Source organism: Ranitomeya variabilis, chromosome 6 (genome assembly GCF_051348905.1).
Source record: "Ranitomeya variabilis isolate aRanVar5 chromosome 6, aRanVar5.hap1, whole genome shotgun sequence".
Lineage (NCBI taxonomy): Eukaryota > Metazoa > Chordata > Amphibia > Anura > Dendrobatidae > Ranitomeya > Ranitomeya variabilis.
Genome location: NC_135237.1, coordinates 371403120 through 371425831, shown reverse-complemented (window position 1 = coordinate 371425831; position 22712 = coordinate 371403120).

The following is a 22712-nucleotide window of genomic DNA, read 5'->3' as shown; positions in this document are numbered from 1 at the left end:
CTCCTCTCACTCCCCTCCCTACGGCTTTTTCAGACTGTGCGGTGTCACGGCCGTGGCATGCTATTAGGGACCAGCTGACATCGCACAGTCTGAAGAAGCCGTAGGGAGGGGAGTGAGAGGAGAGGATATGCACTGCGCACGGGCACGGATCACAGGCCCGCGGTGGGATTACATTAGACGACACTGCGAGGCGGGATCTCGGCCAGCGCACCCGCACAGGCGCAGCCAGCCTGACACCAAATGAGGTCAGAAGACGGGCAGCGCAACATGTGTGCATGGCCAAGGGCTAACCTAACAGCGCAGGCTCCGGGACAGATTAAAACAACGCTGAGGAGGCGGCGCACGGCGCCAAGGGGGTAAGAATGATGGCTGTGCTGCGTCACACGACAAAGGAAAGTTCCACCTACCGGACGGTTTAACGCTGTGTGGGGACACATTTCATAAGTGTTTGGTTCAGCATGTGCAAGGAGCATCACGAAAAGAGGCACTTTTTCCCTTTGCATCATTACTGCTGCACAAGGTGGCTCCTTCAGTAACAAACGCCTGGGGGGGGGGGGGGGCAGGTTCCCTTACATTTAACTTGTTGTGCCTGCGTGGCGGTCGCAGTACACGTTGCCGTATACACAGCAGGGGAACAGCTGGCGGTGCTGAACCCCACTAACACATTGGCGAGGTGTTTGGCTCTGTGCGTACAGCACTTCTGGACGGCAACTGGCGGTGTTGGAGCCCAGGGACGGGTGGAGGAGGAGGAGGTTGGAGGAGGTAGGAGGGATTGCCACACACACAGCAGGGGAACAGCTGACGTTACTGAACCCCAATAACAGAGGAGGGACTGTTGACTGTGCGTACAGCACTTCTGGACGGCAACTGGCGGTGTTGGAGCCCAGGGGCAGGTGGAGGAGGAGGAGGTTGGAGGAGGTAGGAGGAGGTAGGAGGGATTGCCACACACACAGCAGGGGAACAGCTGACGTTACTGAACCCCAATAACAGAGGAGGGACTGTTGACTGTGCGTACAGCACTTCTGGACGGCAACTGGCGGTGTTGGAGCCCAGGGACGGGTGGAGGAGGAGGAGGTTGGAGGAGGTAGGAGGAGGTAGGAGGGATTGCCACACACACAGCAGGGGAACAGCTGACGTTACTGAACCCCAATAACAGAGGAGGGACTGTTGACTGTGCGTACAGCACTTCTGGACGGCAACTGGCGGTGTTGGAGCCCAGGGGCAGGTGGAGGAGGAGGAGGTTGGAGGAGGTAGGAGGAGGTAGGAGGGATTGCCACACACACAGCAGGGGAACAGCTGACGTTACTGAACCCCAATAACAGAGGAGGGACTGTTGACTGTGCGTACAGCACTTCTGGACGGCAACTGGCGGTGTTGGAGCCCAGGGGCAGGTGGAGGAGGAGGAGGTTGGAGGAGGTAGGAGGAGGTAGGAGGGATTGCCACACACACAGCAGGGGAACAGCTGACGTTACTGAACCCCAATAACAGAGGAGGGACTGTTGACTGTGCGTACAGCACTTCTGGACGGCAACTGGCGGTGTTGGAGCCCAGGGGCAGGTGGAGGAGGAGGAGGTTGGAGGAGGTAGGAGGAGGTAGGAGGGATTGCCACACACACAGCAGGGGAACAGCTGACGTTACTGAACCCCAATAACAGAGGAGGGACTGTTGACTGTGCGTACAGCACTTCTGGACGGCAACTGGCGGTGTTGGAGCCCAGGGACGGGTGGAGGAGGAGGAGGTTGGAGGAGGTAGGAGGGATTGCCACACACACAGCAGGGGAACAGCTGACGTTACTGAACCCCAATAACAGAGGAGGGACTGTTGACTGTGCGTACAGCACTTCTGGACGGCAACTGGCGGTGTTGGAGCCCAGGGACGGGTGGAGGAGGAGGAGGTTGGAGGAGGTAGGAGGGATTGCCACACACACAGCAGGGGAACAGCTGACGTTACTGAACCCCAATAACAGAGGAGGGACTGTTGACTGTGCGTACAGCACTTCTGGACGGCAACTGGCGGTGTTGGAGCCCAGGGACAGGTGGAAAAGCAGAGGAACACAATGTAGGCCGAAGCCTGAGAAAGTCGAAAGGGAACCTTTAACCCCCCCCCAAGGCGTCTGTAGCTGAAAGAGCCAGCTTGTGCAGCACAAAAGATGCAAAAGGAAAAGGTGGCTCTTTTCATCATGCTCCTTGCAAACACAGAACTAAACACTTATAAAATGTGTCCCCTGCAACCGTAAAACCGTCCCGGAGGTGGGACTTTCCTTCGTAATGTGACGCAGCCCAGCCGTCATTCCTACCCCCCCGGCGCCGCGCACCGGCTCCTCAGCGTTGTTTTATTCCGTCAAGGAGCCTGCGCTGTTATGTTATCCCGTGGCCAGGCACACTTAGCGCTGCCCGTCTTCTGGCATCATTTGGTGTCTGGATGGCTGCGCCTGTGCGGCCGCGCTGGCAGAGAGCCCGCCTCGCAGTGTCTTCTGATTTAATCCCACTGGGGGCCTGGGATCCATGGACATGCGCAGTGCATATCTGAACCTCCACCTCTCACTCATCTCCCTATGGCTTCTTCAGACTGTGCGGTGTCACGGCCGTGGCATGCTGTTAGGGACCAGCTGACACCGAACAGTCTGAAGAAGCCATAGGGAAATGAGTGAGAGGTGGAGGTTCAGATATGCACTGCGCATGTCCATGGATCCCAGGCCCCCAGTGGGATTAAATCAGAAGACACTGCGAGGCGGGCTCTCTGCCAGCGCGGCCGCACAGGCGCAGCCATCCAGACACCAAATGATGCCAGAAGACGGGCAGCGCTAAGTGTGCCTGGCCACGGGATAACATAACAGCGCAGGCTCCAGGACGGAATAAAACAACGCTGAGGAGCCGGTGCGCGGCGCCGGGGGGGTAGGAATGACGGCTGGGCTGCGTCACATTACGAAGTAAAGTCCCACCTCCGGGACGGTTTTACGGTATCAGTGGACACATTTTATAAGTGTTAAGTTCTGCGTGTGCAAGGAGCTAAACAAAAATAGCTACCTTTTCCTTGGGCAGCATTACTGCTGCACAAGGTGGCTCTTTCAGTAACAAACGCCTTGGGGGGGGGGGACAGATTCCCTTACATTTCAGTTGTTGTGTCAGCGTGGCGGTCGCATGACACATTGCCGGCTACACAGCTGGGGATCAGCTGACATTACTGAAACCCAATAACACTGGGTCGTATGTTTTGACTGTGCAGACGGCACGTCTGAGCCTCAACTGGCGGTGTTGGAGCCCAGGAATTTAAGTTCAGGTGGTAGAAAGATGAACACAACAGGAGACCTGGATAACGTATACAGTGACCTAATTATTCAATCAGGAGGAGGAGTGGCAAATTCCGGCGAGATCCAGGCCTTGTTCATTTTCAGGAAAGTAAGCCGGTCAACGTTATCGGAGGATAGTCGCATGCGACGGTCAGTTAGTACACCACCTGCAGCACTAAAGACACGTTCCGATAATACACTGGCCGCAGGGCAAGACAGCACCTCCAATGCATACTGGCTTAGCTCTGGCCATGTATCCAGCTTTGAGACCCAAAACTTGAAAGGGGAAGAGCCGTCTGGGAGTACAGCAAGAGGGCAAGACATGTAGTCTGTCACCATCTGACGGAACCGTTGCCTCCTGCTGACTGGAGCCGTCTGTGATGGTGTAGACTTTTGTGGCGGGCACAGAAAACTGTGCCACAGTTCGGCCATACTGGTCTTGCCTTGGGCAGAGGCACTGCTTCTGCTCCCTCTTTGTGCAGAGCCTCCACCACGGCCTGGACGCACTGAGCTGCTTTGGAATGCACTAGCAGCACTTCTCTCAGTTGGAATGGAGAAGATGATGGAATTGACCAGTGTGTCTTGGTACTCCCGCATTTTTCGCTCCCGGTTCAACGGTGTGATGAGGCTTTCTACGTTGTCCCGGTAGCGAGGATCGAGGAGGGTGAACACCCAATAATCAGACATGTTGAGAATGTGGGCGATGCGGCGGTCGTTTCTCAGGCACTGCAGCATGTAATCCACCATGTGCTGCAGACTGCCAACTGCCCAAGAAACGCTGTCCCCTGCTGGAGGCGTGATCTCTGCCCGCTCGTCATCACCCCACCCTCGCTGTACACACTGAGTACTGGACAATTGTGTAACTCCCTCCTCTGGACGGATGTCTTCCTCCTCCATTGACTCCTCCTCATCCTCCTCACAAACGGTCCCCTGCCTACGCGTTTGTGAGGAACCACGTGGCGCTGACTGTCCAGAAGATGATGGAAATGGTGAATCCTCATCCTCCACCTCTTCCACAACATCATCCCTTAGCGCTTGCAGTGATTTTTCAAGCAGGCAGATAAGGGGGACAGTCATGCTGACTAGTGCATCATCTGCACTCGCCATCCGCGTGGAATAATCAAAGGGACGCAAAACCTGGCAGACGTCATTCATAGTGGCCCACTCTGTGGTTGTGAAGTCTGTACGGCGCTGACTGCGACTTTTTTGCGCCTGAAGCAGCTGGTACTCCATTACAGCTTGCTGCTGCTCACACAACCGCTCCAACATATGTAACGTGGAATTCCACCTGGTAGGTAGGTCACATATGATGCGATGTTCCGGCAGGCGGTGTCGGCGCTGCAGAGCCGCAATGCGCGCTTTTGCCGTGCTGGAACGCCGCAAGTGAGCACACTCTAGGCGGACCTTGTGCAGCAGTGCATCAAGATCCGGATAGTCCCTCAAAAAGCTCTGCACGACCAAATTGAGCACATGTGCCAGACATGGGATGTGAGTGAGGTTGCCGAGGCCCAGAGCTGCCACCAGATTTCGGCCATTATCACACACTACCATGCCTGGCTGGAGATTCGCTGGCACAAACCACACATCGCTCTCCTGCTTGATGGCATTCCAGAGCTCCTGCGCTGTGTGGCTACGATTCCCCAAGAAAATTAATTTCAAGACGGCCTGTTGACGTTTGGCCACGGCTGTGCTCATGTCGGTCGTAACAGGTACACGTTCATCACGGGTCCATGTGGAGGTGGACTGTGACGGCTCCTGCAGCGATGATTCTGAGGAACTGGTGTAAGAGGAGGAGTCAATGCGTACAGAATGGATTCCTGCAATCCTTGGAGTGGGCAGGACACGTCCTGCGCCACTCGCACGGTCTGTACCCGGCTCAACGACATTAACCCAATGGGCAGTGAGGGAAAGGTATCGCCCCTGTCCATGTTGACTGGTCCACGCATCGGTGGTGAGGTGGACCTTGCTACTGACGGCGTTCAGTAGCGCGTGTTTTATGTGTCCCTCCACATGCTTCTGCAGGGCAGGGACGGCTTGCCTGCTGAAGTAAAAGCGGCTGGGCACTTTGTACTGTGGGACTGCCAATGACATGAAGTCACGGAAGCTGTCAGTCTCCACCAGCCTGAATGACAGCATTTCCAGTGACAGAAGTTTGGCAATGCCTGCAGTCAGAGCCTGTGCTCGTGGGTGGTTTGACGAGAAAGGCCGCCTTTTCTCCCATGCCTGTACTACCGATGGCTGTAGACTGGGCTGGGAGTGTGTGGATGACTGGGAAAGTGGCGCTGCGGGTGGAATTACAGCGGGTCTCTGGACAACAGGGGCAGAGGTTCTTCCACGGCGATCCTGGGAGGACGCCGAACCAGCTGCGTGTGAGGTAGAGGAAGAGGCAACACGAGCTGAAGAGGTGGTAGCTGCCGCTGTTGGTTGGCCTACCTCTTCAGTGTGTTTTTCTAACTCCGCCGGGTGCCTGTTGCGCACATGTTTCCACATGTTGGAGGTATTGAGGTTGCTGACATTTCGACCTCTTTTGACTTTTTGATGACACACGTTGCATCTGACATAGCAAATGTCATCTGCAACTGTGTCAAAAAAGGACCAGGCACTGCAAGTCTTGGGAGCGCCCTTTTTGGCTTTTGGAAGAGACATGCTCCTAACGGGTGCCAAAGCGGAGGCTGCAGGATCCGCAGTCTTCCCCCTCCCTCTCCCTCTTTGGGCCGTACGGGGAATCTCTTCCTCAGAGCTGCTCCCACCACCTTCCTGTCCCTCACGCCAAGATGGGTCGAGGACCTCATCATCTACACTACCCTCTGCCCCCAACTGCTCCTCCTGGGTAGTCTCAGCAGCAGAGCACGCACCAGTAAGTGGCACCTGAGTGTCATCATCAGCTGATGCGGCCTGCGATGTGGTGACCGGAGCCACTGGCCCACCCGCCTCTTCAGAGGAAGACAGAAAAAGCTGTTGGGCATCACTGCACCCTGCCTCTTCTTCCATTTCTCCAATGCTGCTTGGCTGGCCCCCTGTTTCCAAGCCAAGAGATTCAGAGAACAGAAGTAGAGACGGCTCCTGTCCTGGGCTCTCTGTCTGCCTGGGCAATTTGGCAGGTGGTGAAGAGACAGATGGCTGCTCTCCAGTGCTCTGTGTCTGAGAGGATGTGGCACTAATGGAAGTTGATGCATTAGCTGCCATCCATCCGACAACAGCTTCAATTTGTTCTTCACGCAGCAGCGGTGTACGGCGCTCGGACACAAAGCTTCGCATGAACGACTGTTGCCTGGTGAAAGTGGGTGCTGATGAGTCACCGGTGCCCGCAGCAGGCACAGAATCCCCACGTCCCCTCCCTGCTCCGCGACGGCTCCCACGCCCCCGTGCCTTACTCACTGCCTTCTTCATCTTGGTTGACTGATAAAGATAAGCAGAAAAGTACTAACGGATTTGTGTGCTTATTCCTGAGCAACTCCTCCTAACAGGTATAAGAAGCACTAATTATCTAAAGTGTGGACTAGACACAAATATGAGCTAATGTGGCCTACAGAAATGTAAAGTGGTGTAACTGGTGTGTTTGGTGAACTTTATTATTTATTTATTTTTTGGGGGCTGAACTGACAACAGATAGAGCTGCAGTCACACGGAGACCGTGCAGACAGACGTAAACGGCGCTACAAGGCCCAAAAACCCTCCTCTACTTTATCCTATGTAGTGTTTTTCCACAAATTAGCTGGAGACGGGTGGAAAGACACTAATAGGATTTTTTTGAATAAATTAGCAGCAGACTACACTATTTTGAAAAAAAAGAAAATTGATTTGGCGGTATGACGCAGTGAAAAACCCTGAGCTGGAGACAACCAGGCTATAGCTGCTCACAGATTACAGGGCGAGCTGCAGTCACACGGAGACCGTGCAGACAGCCGTAAACGGCGCTGCAAGGCCCAAAAACCCTCCTCTACTTTATCCTATGTAGTGTTTTTCCACAAATTAGCTGGAGACGGGTGGAAAGACACTAATAGGATTTTTTTAAATTAATTAGCAGCAGACTACACTACTTTGAAAAAAAAGAAAATTGATTTGGCGGTATGACGCAGTGAAAAACCCTGAGCTGGAGACAACCAGGCTATAGCTGCTCACAGATTACAGGGCGAGCTGCAGTCACACGGAGACCGTGCAGACAGCCGTAAACGGCGCTGCAAGGCCCAAAAACCCTCCTCTACTTTATCCTATGTAGTGTTTTTCCACAAATTAGCTGGAGACGGGTGGAAAGACACTAATAGGATTTTTTTAAATTAATTAGCAGCAGACTACACTACTTTGAAAAAAAAGAAAATTGATTTGGCGGTATGACGCAGTGAAAAACCCTGAGCTGGAGACAACCAGGCTACAGCTGCTCACAGATTACAGGGCGAGCTGCAGTCACACGGAGACCGTGCAGACAGCCGTAAACGGCGCTGCAAGGCCCAAAAACCCTCCTCTACTTTATCCTATGTAGTGTTTTTCCACAAATTAGCTGGAGACGGGTGGAAAGACACTAATAGGATTTTTTTGAATAAATTAGCAGCAGACTACACTACTTGGGAAAAAAAAAAAAAAAAGGAACAGTATGAGGCAATGAACCACCCTCCCTGAACTGAATACAACCAACTATGGATGGCCTATGTGGCTGCACTCAGACTGGAGACTGGGCTGCACTCACACACACACACACACAGACCCTGCAGATCGCTGTGAAAACAGCGCTACAAGGCAAAAGCAAGGTGAATAGTAGGTGAACACAGCGGTTGCTAAATTAGCCTTTGGAAAGCACAAAGAAGCAAATCGCTATCTCTAAACTGTCCCTCAGTCAGCAAACAGCGTCCTGTCACTAACTGAATTCACAGCAGAGTGATCGCAAAATGGCGCCAGCGACTTTTAAACTGCATCATGACATCATTACACCAGCCAATCACAGCCTTGCCAGTAGTTTCATGCCCTCCATGCTAAACAGGATGTGCCCACACTTGGAATCAATCTCATTGGCTGAATTTCTGCTTTTTGAATCTTAGAACTTCCGATTCCGGTATCCGATACGCGGCAAGTATCGGAATCCCGGTATCGGAATTCCGATACCGCAAGTATCGGCCGATACCCGATACTTGCGGTATCGGAATGCTCAACACTACTGGCTACATCAATATTATTGTAACTTAATAGATATTTGCTTGCTGTGTTTTAGGCTACGTTCACATTTGCGTTGTGCGCTGCTGCGTCGGCGACGCAACGCACAACGCAAACAAAAACGCAACAAAACGCACGCTAAAACGCTGCGTTTTGCGACGCATGCATCCTTTTTCGCCGAAAGTTGGACGCAAAAAAAATGCAACTTGCTGCGTTCTCTGCGCCCAACGCTTGCGGCCAAAAAAAGCATGCGTAGCAAAACGCAGCACAACGCATGTCCATGCGCCCCCATGTTAAATATATTTCACAGAGAAAGGTAATTTTGGGGTTAATAAGAATTAGCTCACAGAAGGGATCCCCCAAACATGTGTACGAGATTAAAAATTAACCTTTATTAGATAATTTATAAAAAAGACCAAAAAAGTGCACTTGCAAAAACCATCACCAAAACTCAATCAAACCACAGGAAAGGCCAGGACAGTGCCAAGCCCTACACTCACTGAATGCACCCTGCCTATTTGCGGAGGTTGGCACCCTATTGTCCTGCGCAATGGCGCCCCCGCTCCTCGTCGGCTCACCCTGCTACCCCTGTAATAACCCTATTTAGGGCAGGGAAATGAAAAAGGTCATACATACGGGTGCACCAAATACATTGAATAAACTTGATTTATTTAATAAGAATATCTGGGTGAGCCTATATTACTATCTGGCTAGAACTAATGTTCTTTTACTAGCTCAATAATCTTGGAGTAAGGGAAAGTGCTACAGTGCTACGCTTTCTACTAACTCAGTAATCTTGGAGTAGGAGAAAGTGCTACAGTGCTAAGCAATAAATATTTCATAAAACCATCATAGAAAAATATGCATATATCATCTTGGTTAGTTTGGGGACATTTCTTAAAATTCTGTCCTAATATTTGTAAGGAGACAGCTACTGTGCCACACAATCATGCCTCATATAGCCACACATTACCATCATAAGCCGTTTTACAATACCAAGATTAACCAACCAGTTGGAAAATGCCGTTGAATATATATATACATCAGGTAAATTCCCTTTTTATGCTCAATCAGAAAAAATCCCTTATGACTCAAAAGGAATCCCTTTTAACTCAACGCGTTTCCCCTCTTCCTTATTTATAAAGAGGTTCATCAGGAGTTTGATCAGATAACAAAGGGTTACTTAGCTTTCGTGTATTTTCATATTTTGAGCGATGTGGATAGCTGCACCACCGGGCCAGTCCCCTATCTGTGTAGCGCTTACCGACAAGTGCCCAAGCATGTGCGTTTTATGGACTGTCGCTAGATGCCAAATCGATGTCACCTGGATAGCTGCCGAGACCCAAATCAGATGTATTTCCGGTCTCATGGTGTGACGAAAACTGAGCGCGGTGCGCAGGCGCCGCTCGTACACAGCTAATCATATACTAAAAAGGCAGGCAACCGGTCTGCGCATGCGCCAAAGCACAAATAGACGCGCACGCGCATTATACCACAGGAGCTCCCAATAGGGAGCGCGAAGCGCAGTGGCAACAGATAACTTTATCTGTGTAAGCAAAAATTGTTTTTTTACTGCAATGTCATAGTGGGAAATATTTTTAATACTGTAACTCCCTTAATTATGATATCCATACCGGCATGACAGATGTTATAATATGCAATGGTTTACCAAGCAAGATATACAGGCACAGTAAGTGACCATAGATCACTATTATACAGCGCAAGTATGTAAAGAAATGTATGTGGTTGTCACCTTTAACCCTCATAAGTAGTACTTGCATAAATAAAATGCTTTTACGTCCGATACATAAACATTCATTAGTTGATAATATCATATTGACTTTCATATCTCACTCTGATATGAATTGCCTGTATATTTCATAAACAGTCCAAACTACACCGAGTCAAAATCAAATCATGAACGCACTCTCATAGGAGAATTCATCTGTTGAAATATAATTAACAACAGGTATCAATCAGGTATTTTGTCCGCTAATACGAACCGATGTCAAATATGAATGGCCCATTAGGGTCGGTATAACAGGTATAACAGTCGCCATATACCTCAAACATATACAGAGTCATAGGAAACAACCAAAGTTCATTTGTTCGTTTAACCCTTTTGGGGAAACCGTGTCTAGTCGATGAATCCATTTTAATTCCTTCTGCAAAATCTTTCGATCCCAATCACCTCCACGGACAGAGGGGGTCACCACCTCGATAACACAAAAGGAGAATGATTTTAAATCCCCTTTGTGTACGAGTCGGACATGTCGAGATATGGGCGTATCTCTCGCATGTTTAATATCACCCACATGATCACCAATTCTTCTCCTAAGTTCCCTCCTCGTTTTGCCTACATAGCTCATCGGGCATGTACAGTTGAACAGATAAATCACCCCGCTTGTTTTGCAATTTGCAAAGTGCCTGCTCTCAAAAATTTGTCCTGTGCTAGAACTGGAGAAATGGTTGCCCGTGTCAATATATCCACAAAAAGAGCAACCACCACAACGGAATGTGCCAAATTGCCTCCTTTCTAGCCATGTGCCCTTCTTCGTAGGGGGAGTAAACATACTATGCACGAGTTGATCTTTAATCGACCTACCCCTTCTGTAGGTGATCATGGGTGTCGTGGAAAGACATCCATTAATGTCCGTATCTGCCAGCAGTATCCCCCAATGTTTCTTGACAATGCCCCTCACTTCCTCAGAGCAGTCATCAAATCTCCCAATGAGTCTCACCAGGGCATCAGATTCACCTTTCACCTTCGGCTGGAGGAGACTAGACCTAGGGGTTGCCTCGACCTGCTTGAAAGTCCTGTGAAGAACATTCATCGGGTACCCCTTCTCCAAAAACCTATTCTTTAGATCTCGTGATTCGGTATAGAAGGACATATCTGAGGAACAATTCCTCCTTATCCTCATATACTGTCCTTTAGGTATTCCCCTACGGAGCCCATGGGGATGATGACTGCTCCAATTTAACAAATTATTCGTGGAGGTTGGTTTTCTAAATATCGTGGTTGCGAGATGGCCATCATTGCTCTTACTGATTGTTACATCCAAAAAATTAATTTTTTCACTATTAATTTCAGATGTAAAGGAAAGGCCCATACTGTTTACATTAAGGTCCTGAACAAAGGCATGAAAGGAATTTACATCACCTGTCCAAAGAATTAGGACATCATCTATGTAGCGTCCCCAGAAAAGTATCTGGGGACCCCATAGTGCCAACTTATCCTCACCAAATACCACAGTATCTTCCCACCAGCCCAGGAGCAAATTAGCATATGTGGGGGCACATGGGCTCCCCATAGCTGTGCCCCTGAGCTGGTGGTAGAACCTCCCCTCAAACAAAAAATAATTATGGGTCAGAATAAAACCCAAGAGGCGGTTTATGAATTGATTATGTTCAGTAAATTGGACACCTCTAGACCTGAGAAAAAAGTCAACAGCCTTTAGGCCAGCCTCATGCGGTATGCTGCTATATAGGGCTTCAACGTCTATTGATGCCAAAAAGACATTCTCCCCTACAGTTATACCCTCTATCTTTAACAGCAGGTCCGATGTGTCACGTATATAAGATGGCAGAGCCGTCACGAACTCCCTTAGGACCTTATCAATATACGTGCCACAATTCTGTGTAATGGACTCATTCCCCGACACTATTGGTCGACCCTTCAAGGGGGTTAATCCCTTATGCACTTTTGGGAGGGCATAAAAAACAGGTATCGTGGGTGTAGTTTGTGTCATGAATTTCTTTTCACCATCAGATATCAACCCCGATCTAAATGCCTCATCCAAAATTTGGCCCAGCTCAGAGTTGAAATCACCAGTAGGGTCCTTCCGCAATAGTCCATATGTGGAGTCATCTCTTAGTATTCTAAGACACATGTCTCTATACTTATCACAATCAAGAATAACAAGGTTACCCCCTTTATCTGATGGTTTGAACACCAGCTCCTTCTTTTGAGACAGACTATCTAGAGCTTTTCTTTCCTCCAGAGATAAATTTGATATCTTCTTTCTTTTCTTCATACTCAATCTCTTAAAATCGGCTAATACCAGTTGTGTGAAAATATCAATGCTGGTGTTCATAGACAAAGGGGGCATCCTTGTGCTTCCTGGCTTCAAATTCGTGAAAGGACCTGCTCCCATTGGTCTCGAACTTTCTTCCAGCATGTCAGTGAGAATCCTAACATCCGACAGATCAGATGTATCTATACCCAATCTAAGACACTCGGCTTGATCATGATTCTTAAAAAATTTTTTCCATTTTAATTTACGCGCAAAAAGGTTCATATCCTTTACCCATTCGAACTCATCGAATCTATTAGTTGGTACAAATCCCAGACCCTTCTCAAGGACTGTTGTCTCTACATTTGAAAGATGATAAGAGGAAAGATTAACTATCCTGTTCTCTTTATTTGTGTCTACCGAGGGACCCCCAGTCGCTCCCTTAAATAATAAGGTATGGTCCGTCCTTCTAAAAAAGAAGAGGCAGAGGAGGAAGAGGCCGATGAAGAGGATGGGGCAGCTGGGGCCGCCAGATTTACAGCATGGCCTGAAAAGGATGTATGATAATTTCCACCACCCCTTCCAGGAATATGTCTCTTTTTTCCATATCTCCCCCATCTTTCTCTACGTGGTCTATATGTTGGACTAGTATAGTTGCCACCCGAATTCCTATAGACGTCCCCCCTCTCACCATCTGACGTCTCAGCCTCCGATGATGAAACACTTTGGACCTCACTTTTTTGGGCTAGGTGTTCCTCTGATAGGAACCCAAATACTCTATTTTCTTTGAAATCCCAACTATCTCGATTAAACTGTTTATGTTTTCTCTCTTTAATGTCGGCTTGGAATTTCTCAATGTTTGTCTGAAGGGTTGATTCCCTTCGATTGAAATCTGGGTCACCTTTATATTTAACAATGTTATCTATTAGTTCGGTGAGCCTCCTACTTGTTTTATCAAACGTGTTTCTCTCTTCCTGAAGAAGAATCTGCATAAACCTTATTGAACTCTCAATTAATTCATTCTTCCATTTCTGTAGCAGCTCAGGTGTCCTAGCCCTACGTGCCGGTGTAAGATGAAGCCTCAGACCCTTGGGTATGACTTTTGTCCTGATGTAATTCTCCAATGATTGTACCTCCCACCAAGATCTAATGTTGTCCCTATAGCATCCAGTTAAATCATGGAACAAGTCCCTCAAATCTGGTGTCTTAGCTGGATCACTCACACTTTTGGGGTCACAAAAAACGTCTCTGGCATCAAATGCCCATGACTCTCTGTTTATTGGTCCTGTTAGAAAACCTGCCATAAAGACTAAATAATATTTCACAGAGAAAGGTAATTTTGGGGTTAATAAGAATTAGCTCACAGAAGGGATCCCCCAAACATGTGTACGAGATTAAAAATTAACCTTTATTAGATAATTTATAAAAAAGACCAAAAAAGTGCACTTGCAAAAACCATCACCAAAACTCAATCAAACCACAGGAAAGGCCAGGACAGTGCCAAGCCCTACACTCACTGAATGCACCCTGCCTATTTGCGGAGGTTGGCACCCTATTGTCCTGCGCAATGGCGCCCCCGCTCCTCGTCGGCTCACCCTGCTACCCCTGTAATAACCCTATTTAGGGCAGGGAAATGAAAAAGGTCATACATACGGGTGCACCAAATACATTGAATAAACTTGATTTATTTAATAAGAATATCTGGGTGAGCCTATATTACTATCTGGCTAGAACTAATGTTCTTTGAGCCGACGAGGAGCGGGGGCAAGTGCACTTTTTTGGTCTTTTTTATAAATTATCTAATAAAGGTTAATTTTTAATCTCGTACACATGTTTGGGGGATCCCTTCTGTGAGCTAATTCCCATGTTAAATATAGCGGCGCATGACGCATGCGGCGATGCTGCGGCGCCGAACGCTAATGTGAACGTAGACTAATTAGTAGTGATTTGCTTGCTCGTCAGTTCATCCTCAGGAATCAATGTTTCCATTCACTGACAGTAAGCAAAGGAAGATGAATAGGCTGGATATTATATATACCTAAGGCCAGACTCTATAAATCCCATCTGTATCAAGGTCTCACTTACATTGTACTCCCAACCTTAGAAAACATTGTGTGGTTGGGTATAGTAGACCCAGGGGAGCCTTCACCACGGAAGGTCTCACATGCAGTCCCAGTTGATGGAATATGCTTTGTTCTGTGAGCTAAAGGAAATGTTTAAGGCTTCTTTCACACTTCCGTCTTGAGACGGCCGTCATAATGCGTCGGAGCAACGTATCGACGGATGTTGTAAAAAGATTGCGAAGCGGATGTAATGCATCCAGTAACCTGACGGATCCGTCAAATTTGGTAGTACCTGAATATTAATGCATAAAATTCTGGAGAGAGAGAGAGAGAGGGAGAGAGAGAGAGGGAGAGGGAGAGGAAGAAAGAGAGAGAGAGATTTTTGTATTTTTTCCTGAACTAGAAAATCCTTCCAGGCATGCTCAGAATGAAAAAATGGAATACGTCGCTGGATTCCAGTGTTTGACGGTCAGCGAGCAATTGCTGAGCAATTTTCCGACGTGCAAAAAAGTTCCTCTGAATGTTTTCTCCGCCCGACGGACCTCTATTTTCCGACGGATCCTGTGAACGATGGATGAAACGGATGGCCATTCGTCACAATCCGTCGCTAATACAAGTCTATGGGAAAAAACAGGATCCTGCAGAAAAATTTGCAGGATCCTGTTTTTTCTAAAATGGATGGATTTTGACATGAGGAAAAAGACAGAAGTGTGAAAGAGTTCTAAGGGGAGGGAGAAAAAAACACGAGGGTTGAATCAGGCAGTTGTTGGAGGGACTTCTATGGGAGAGTATGGAGTTTTGGAGATCGGTTGCTGGCTGGAGGGGTATCCATGAGCTACGGTCATTGATATCCATCGTCTGGAGGAACATAGGCTGTGATTGCACATTATACTGGCTGGAGATACCAAAAGTTGTGGGCCAACTAAAAGTTGAGATACAGTGTGTATCACCTGGTATGGGGCCAGTGGAACTACCGATCTCAGATTGGGAACTTGTGGACTGAGGACATTGTATGTTGGCCATCTACCTGGATTTGTTGTGCAACCATGGCTGTATGGAATAAAAAATACTTGCATCTTTAACCTGCCTAGGTGATTTTTATAACCCACAATCTCACATCCTCGCATTGTTCTTCTTTGACAATCAATCCATATTTTGTTTCTCTGCCTCACGAGCTTCTAGGAGTTTTACGTTTTTTACTGTTATTTTTGCTCATTACAATCATTCCAGCTATTTACTAACCATTGTCGTGTTTGTGTGACATTTTCAATGTTTGCATTCTGATCGGTCTGGATTTTCATTGGCTTTTTTGTATTTTTTTATATAAATAGAGGTATATACATATCTTAATATTGTGGTTCTTACTACTGTGTGTGCACCTGTTTCTGTATAGTGCCACCACTTAACTATTGGTTGTTAATAAAGGTTTTTTAATTCCTAACTTGGGTTCTGACCTCTTTTAAACCACAAGTTCGTTTTTTCTTCTTTGTGTACACGTCTTCCAAATGCTCTGCCATTCTATACTCCCTGCAGATGTATGTCAACTAATTATTTTGCATTATTCCACTTATTTACACTAGTGGCCAAAATTGCAAATACACTTCAAGTTTTTGTCATTTTTTAAAGTTTTTAGCGTGCAATCATACAAAGTGTTTATAACAATAATGCCACAACACCTCTACTTAGAAAAAAGTAATACATAATACAAAATATCTCATTACTTCTATAAGAACAGCGGAATGGCAGAATCAAAATATCATGCTATCCCTAAATGTTCTTTCTTTAGTAGCGTGTAAGGTATCCTTTAGCATCGATAACAGCTTTGCATCTCCTTGGCATTGATTCAACAAGACTTCTCAGGTTCTCTGTAGTTATAACATGGTACCAGAAACTGATAACAGCTGCAATCAATGCCTGTTTGTTGCTCGGTTGCTTACTAGAAACCAATTGCTTTAAACTTGACCACAGATTTTCGATATGGTTCAGATCAGGACCGTTTCCTGGCCTTGAAAGTACAGAAATTTCTTTGCTTTCAAACCATTTTAGACATTGCCTTGCAATGTGACATGGTGCTCTATCTTGTTGAAAAATAATTTTGGTCTGTTCCTTGCCAAGGTCATGAATTGATGGGATGAACTTTGATTCAAGGACACCATGAATATATTTCAAAGCATTTACAGTCCCCTCAAGGACCTGTATTCTCCCAATTCCATGCCAAGACATACAACCCCATATCATAACACTCTCAGGATGTTTCATTGTAGCTGTCATATACTCTAGGAGACAGTCTTCCTTTGGCCTTCTTCGAACATAACGCACTCCGTCACTGCCAGAAATTGATATTATCATTTCATCGCTCCAGATTACTTTCTCCCAATCTTCAGTTGTCCAGTTAAGATGTTTTTTGGCCCAGGAAATTCTCTTACATTACTTTTTCAGATTTGGGAATGGCTTTTTCCTTGGTGTTCGTGCTTTGAAACCAATATCAAGTAATCAGCTTCGTACTGCTCCATCTGACAGCGAAACTCCTCCATCATGCAAGAACTGGTTGAGTTCCTTGGCTGATGCTCTTCTGTTTTGCAAGGCTAACCTAACAATTCTTCTGTCTGTTTTTGGAGTTGTTGCCTTTTTCCTTCCTCTTCCACTGTTAGTTTTGATGCTTCAACTATCAGCAAAACGGGAACACATCTTTTGCACTCCAGAAGCAGTAACTCCACCACCCATCTTCCTAGCAATTTCTCTGAAACTGTATCCCTCCTTCCTCAAAACAATAGCTGTAGCTCTCTTTTTTGGAGACCAGTCACACCTCTTTGTGGCTGGCTTGATTAAAATCTAAAAGAAAAAATCAATCATTCAGGAGTTTGTGAGCTCAAAATAGATAGATATAATTATGCTGCTTAAAAAATTACATTTAAATATTAATAAAATACAAGAAATAAAAATTCTCACTAGTGTGTAAAGAAATATTAAAGCCTGTAGGACCTATATTGAATGGATCAAGTGATGATTGTAGCTTTTAAACACTATTTTTAATTTAATGCGGACATAAAGAAAAGTTAACATAGAACTAAAAATGTATGAATTTGACTCAAAGAGAAAGAAGTCCAGAATTTCTTGTCAAAATTATAAAAACTACTAACAAAAGATCAAAAACAAGTCTCCCGATATCTTTAGAAACAGATTGCGTGCCTGGGCTATAAATATAATTACTTAATCAAGTAAGTAATATCACCAAAAGTTCCAAAAGCATAGAAAATTATTAAAAACTTCAAGCGTATCCACAATTTTGGCCACTAGTTGTATATTGTTGTTATAGTGAACTGACATATATTACCTGCTGAGTCGAGACCATGTTTTAACAAGGTACCATCTCTTCTAGGACTGCTAGCTATTAATATACAATATGAGTAAGTATCTGTGAAAATTTAGCTTCCAAAAAAGAAGGCTAAGAGGAGACTTAATAGCTGTCTCCAAATATCTGAAAAGATGTCACAGTGTAGAGGGATCATTATTCTCATTTGCTCATGGAAACACGAGAAGCAGTGGAATGAAACTGAATGGGAGAAGACACAGATTAGATATTAGAAAAAAACTTTTTGACAGTGAGGGTTTTCAATGAGTGCAATAGGCTGCCATGCTAGGTGGTGAGTTCTCCTTCAATGGAAGTCTTCAAACAGAGGCAGGACAGGCATGTGTCTGAGATGGTTCCTCAGTGAGTGAATCCTGCATTGAGCAGGGGTTTGGATGACCCTAGAGGTCTCTTCCAACTCTACCATTCTATGATTCTATTACAGTAGTAAATTTACCATTATACTCCACATCTACCAACTTTATTAACTTATACAATGTTTTCTCTAGGCTATGTTCATACATTGTGTTTTTGCAGTTTGTTTTATGCAAAATAAAAGCTGCTTTATACAGTACCAGAAAGAGCTATGAGATTTCAGACATTTCATACACACACTTGCTTTTCTTTTCCTGATTAAATTGCAAAATTGCTGCTTTTTAATATTTGCATTTTGTCAATTTTTTGAGAATTTTTGTAGCATTTTTTCACCAAAAACGCAGCAAAATTTACCAAAAACTGCTTTTTGCATGCAGCTTCTTTACTGCCAAGAGAACAAGTTTTGCCTGCAGAAAAAATGCAGCCAAAATGCCTTACACAGACCACTTTAGATTGATACAGAATAACTGCAGCTTGCATATATCATGCAACACTTCAATTCTTGTCTTTACAGAGGAAGAGGGATAATCTCTTACAACAGCCAATTAGGCTTTTTTTTTATTCTAAATCTGAATAGTCCATTGGCTTTACAAGACTGGACACATAAACTTCAGGGCCACCAAACTCTCACTATCCACTGGTTGCTGAGATTTCACACAGCCCACTGGTTCAGCTTGTTACAGGACTCAAGTCTCAATCACTTGCTCCAGCTCCCACTCGGGCCTGTTTCAGATATTTCACCACTAATATGTCTGTCTGCAAACAGGAAGCCAGGAGGCAGAGGAGTGGTGTGCTCAAGACAGAAGATTAGAACAACCGTTAAAGAGTAATTTTGAGTTTGGTACACTTTATAATTAACATAAAAGGCAAAATCACAACATGGTAGATGCCAAATGAAGTTAAGTTCTATGAAAACATACAAAATATTTTCTTTGTAGTTTTAATTTAATTTCATAATGAATTTTAAATATGGAAAAATAAACGATGCAAGATAATTGTTTTGGTTGATTAAGGATATAATTCCTGAAAAGCCATGACATATGGAAATCCTAACAGTAGAATTGACATTAAGGACAGCACAATTTAGTTAGTACAATATCCCACAGGCTGCCATGTCCTAGGAGATAAACATAAAAATAAATTGTCCAATGATGCCATACTGTCAGGATAAAGCATTTTGCAGATTTCAAGATGTTGTGCTTAGAGTTGGATATATGACATTACAGTTGGGCTCAGTGTGTTCACCAAACTTTGTTACTAAAACAGCGTAGTTATAGGCCATGTTGACACGTTGTGGATTCTGTCCAGCTGACCAGATGGACCGCATTTAGGATATACACATATGTTCTCAAAATCTGGAAACTTATTAGCATTATCTCATAGGAAAAACAAACTATAATTGAAATCTTATAGTATGTTTGATCAATTTATTTTAAGAAATAAATAGCAGCAGCAGACCAAGAACATATCCTGAGATATTTTAAGTTTTCTCAAAAATTCTTCCTATTTTTAACCCCTTTACCCCGTTGCACTTTAATGACTAGGCCACTCAAATTGCATTTTTAGCCCTAAAGTTACCCTCTTCCACATTTGCATCTTCACAACATGGGCACCACCCCCTGATTCTTCCCTATGTAGAGTGGTTTTTAGAAGTCTGAGATTTTAGTTTACATAATTGTAGCCACAAATATATTCCTAATACTGATAGATAATGTCCTGATAAATGTACAATCCTAGTAGCATTTTAGATTTTAGAATATATATCCGCCATTATTTCCAATTTTAAGACCTAAAAACCTTTTTTTCCCGGTAACTATAAAGGTAATCATATTGTCCATATGCGACTGAGCAAAAAGACATAATGCTGCAGATGCATTGACATTGGTATTGTCAGAGGCAATAAAGAAGTGCCATCTGATGTGATTTTTGAATGGACCGCTTGTGCAGCCAACACATGCTATACAATCAATATTCAATGAATTTTGAACAATATAGAAACAATAACATAAATGACATGAAAGGTGTAACAGTTTTATGTTTTTTTTTTCTTTTAGAGCCTGATAGCATGCGCTCCAGTGTATTAAAAAAGAGCACAAGGATACGGTCTTTTCCAACCAACTCCCAAAGGAGAAGTGGCCCCAATAGTCTTTTTTCCAATCTTCTGGAGCAGGAAGATACAGCAAGAGTCAAAGATTCCTGGTTTCTCCTTGATGAAAGTTAGGGAAGGCCTGCCGCGCTCCCAGCATGCACCTGGGCAGCCACCCTAGTGTAACTAAATGTCCAGTCTAAATTGGCTCTGTTCCTGGTGGCTAGACACTCCCTCTTACATCCATTAGTAGTCAACCCATAAGGAAACCGCATCCTGAAAGGTCCTCATGATAAAGATACACAGAGAAAGCATGGCACACTGTGAAAATAATCAGAATAAATAGCGATAGTTTACAATACAAAATTTACTGACCTTCGAACAAAAAAGTAAACCTTCCCTGTTTTAGCAAAAAAGGCTGGAATAAGGGTGCTCCCTTAAAAAAATACAAGTGAAGTGTAGGCAGATATGCCAACAAATCATGTGGGTGCATATAGAAAAGCCGCGGAGACACCATCACGTGTTTCTCAATGCAAGCAATGAATAGCCAGGTCTTTCACTGGGAAGGAACAACCACGGGAAGGGCAGCATCCAATAAAGGAAAACCACCTATGCCAAAACATGGTATCCTTCCACAGACAGCTGTTTCGGGGTATTTGCCCCTCATCAGTGTGGAGTAGGAAACTGGCTATTAGGAGCAGTGCCTAGTGAAAAGGCTATAAACGTAAGGATGAATGACCTCGTGGAGATCAAAACATCCAACACCGCGGAGACACCATCACGTGTTTCTCAACGCAGTGATCCAGAACACTGCCCCCATCCCTTATGGGAAATATGCAAATGCATATAGAAAAGCCGCGGAGACACCATCACGTGTTTCTCAACGCAAGCAATGAATAGCCAGGTCTTTCACCGTTTCGGGGTATTAGCTGTCTGTCGATGGATACCATGTTTTGGCATAGGTGGTTTTCCTTTATTGGATGCTGCCCTTCCCGTGGTTGTTCCTTCCCGGTGAAAGACCTGGCTGAGTGACTCTGCAGCTCCAGAACCTCCCTATCACTTGAATCTTTGGATTATTATTCACAGTCTGAGGCTACCACTCACATTTTCAATGTTCTTAAGTGCTGCAGTAGTACGCCAAAATTAGATTCAGGCCTTTTTATACCTATTTGTGAAATTGAGCTGTGAGTAGTGTTGAGCATTCCGATACCACAAGTATCGGGTATCGGCCGATACTTGCGGGTATCGGAATTCCGATACCGAGATCCGATACTTTTGTGGTATCGGGTATCGGTATCGAAACAACATTAATGTGTAAAATAAAGAATTAAAATAAAAAATATTGCTATACTCACCTCTCCGACGCAGCCTGGACCTCACCGAGGGAACGGCAGCATTCTTTGCTTAAAATGCGCGCTTTTCCTTCCTTCCGTGACGTCACGGCTTCTGATTGGTCGCGTGCCGCCCATGTGGCCGCGACGCGACCAATCACAGCAAGCCGTGACGTAATTTTCAGGTCCTTCTAGGCATTCAGTATTTTAAAATTACGTTCCGGCTTTGTGATTGGTCGCGTCGCGGTCACATGGGCGACGCAACCAATCACAAGCCGTGACGTCACGGGAGGCAGGAAACGCGCGCATTTTTAAAATTACGTCACGGCTTGTGATTGGTTGCGTGCCGCCCATGTGACCGCGACGCGACCAATCACAGCAAGCCGTGACGTAATTTCAGGTCCTGAATGCAGAAATAGGCATTCAGGACCTGAAATTACGTCACGGCTTGCTGTGATTGGTCGCGTCGCGGTCTCATGGGCGGCACGCAACCAATCACAAGCCGTGACGTAATTTTAAAAATGCGCGCGTTTCCTGCTTCCCGTGACGTCACGGCTTGTGATTGGTCGCGTCGCCCATGTGACCGCGACGCGACCAATCACAAAGCCGGAACGTAATTTTAAAATACTGAATGCCTAGAAGGACCTGAAAATTACGTCACGGCTTGCTGTGATTGGTCGCGTCGCGGCCACATGGGCGGCACGCGACCAATCAGAAGCCGTGACGTCACGGAAGGAAGGAAAAGCGCGCATTTTAAGCAAAGAACGCTACCGGTTCCCTCGGTGAGGTCCAGGCTGCGTCGGAGAGGTGAGTATAGCAATATTTTTTATTTTAACTCTTTATTTTACACATTAATATGGTTCCCAGGGCCTGAAGGAGAGTTTCCTCTCCTTCAGACCCTGGGAACCATCAGGGATACCGTCCGATACTTGAGTCCCATTGACTTGTATTGGTATCGGGTATCGGTATCGGATTAGATCCGATACTTTGCCGGTATCGGCCGATACTTTCCGATACCGATACTTTCAAGTATCGGACGGTATCGCTCAACACTAGCT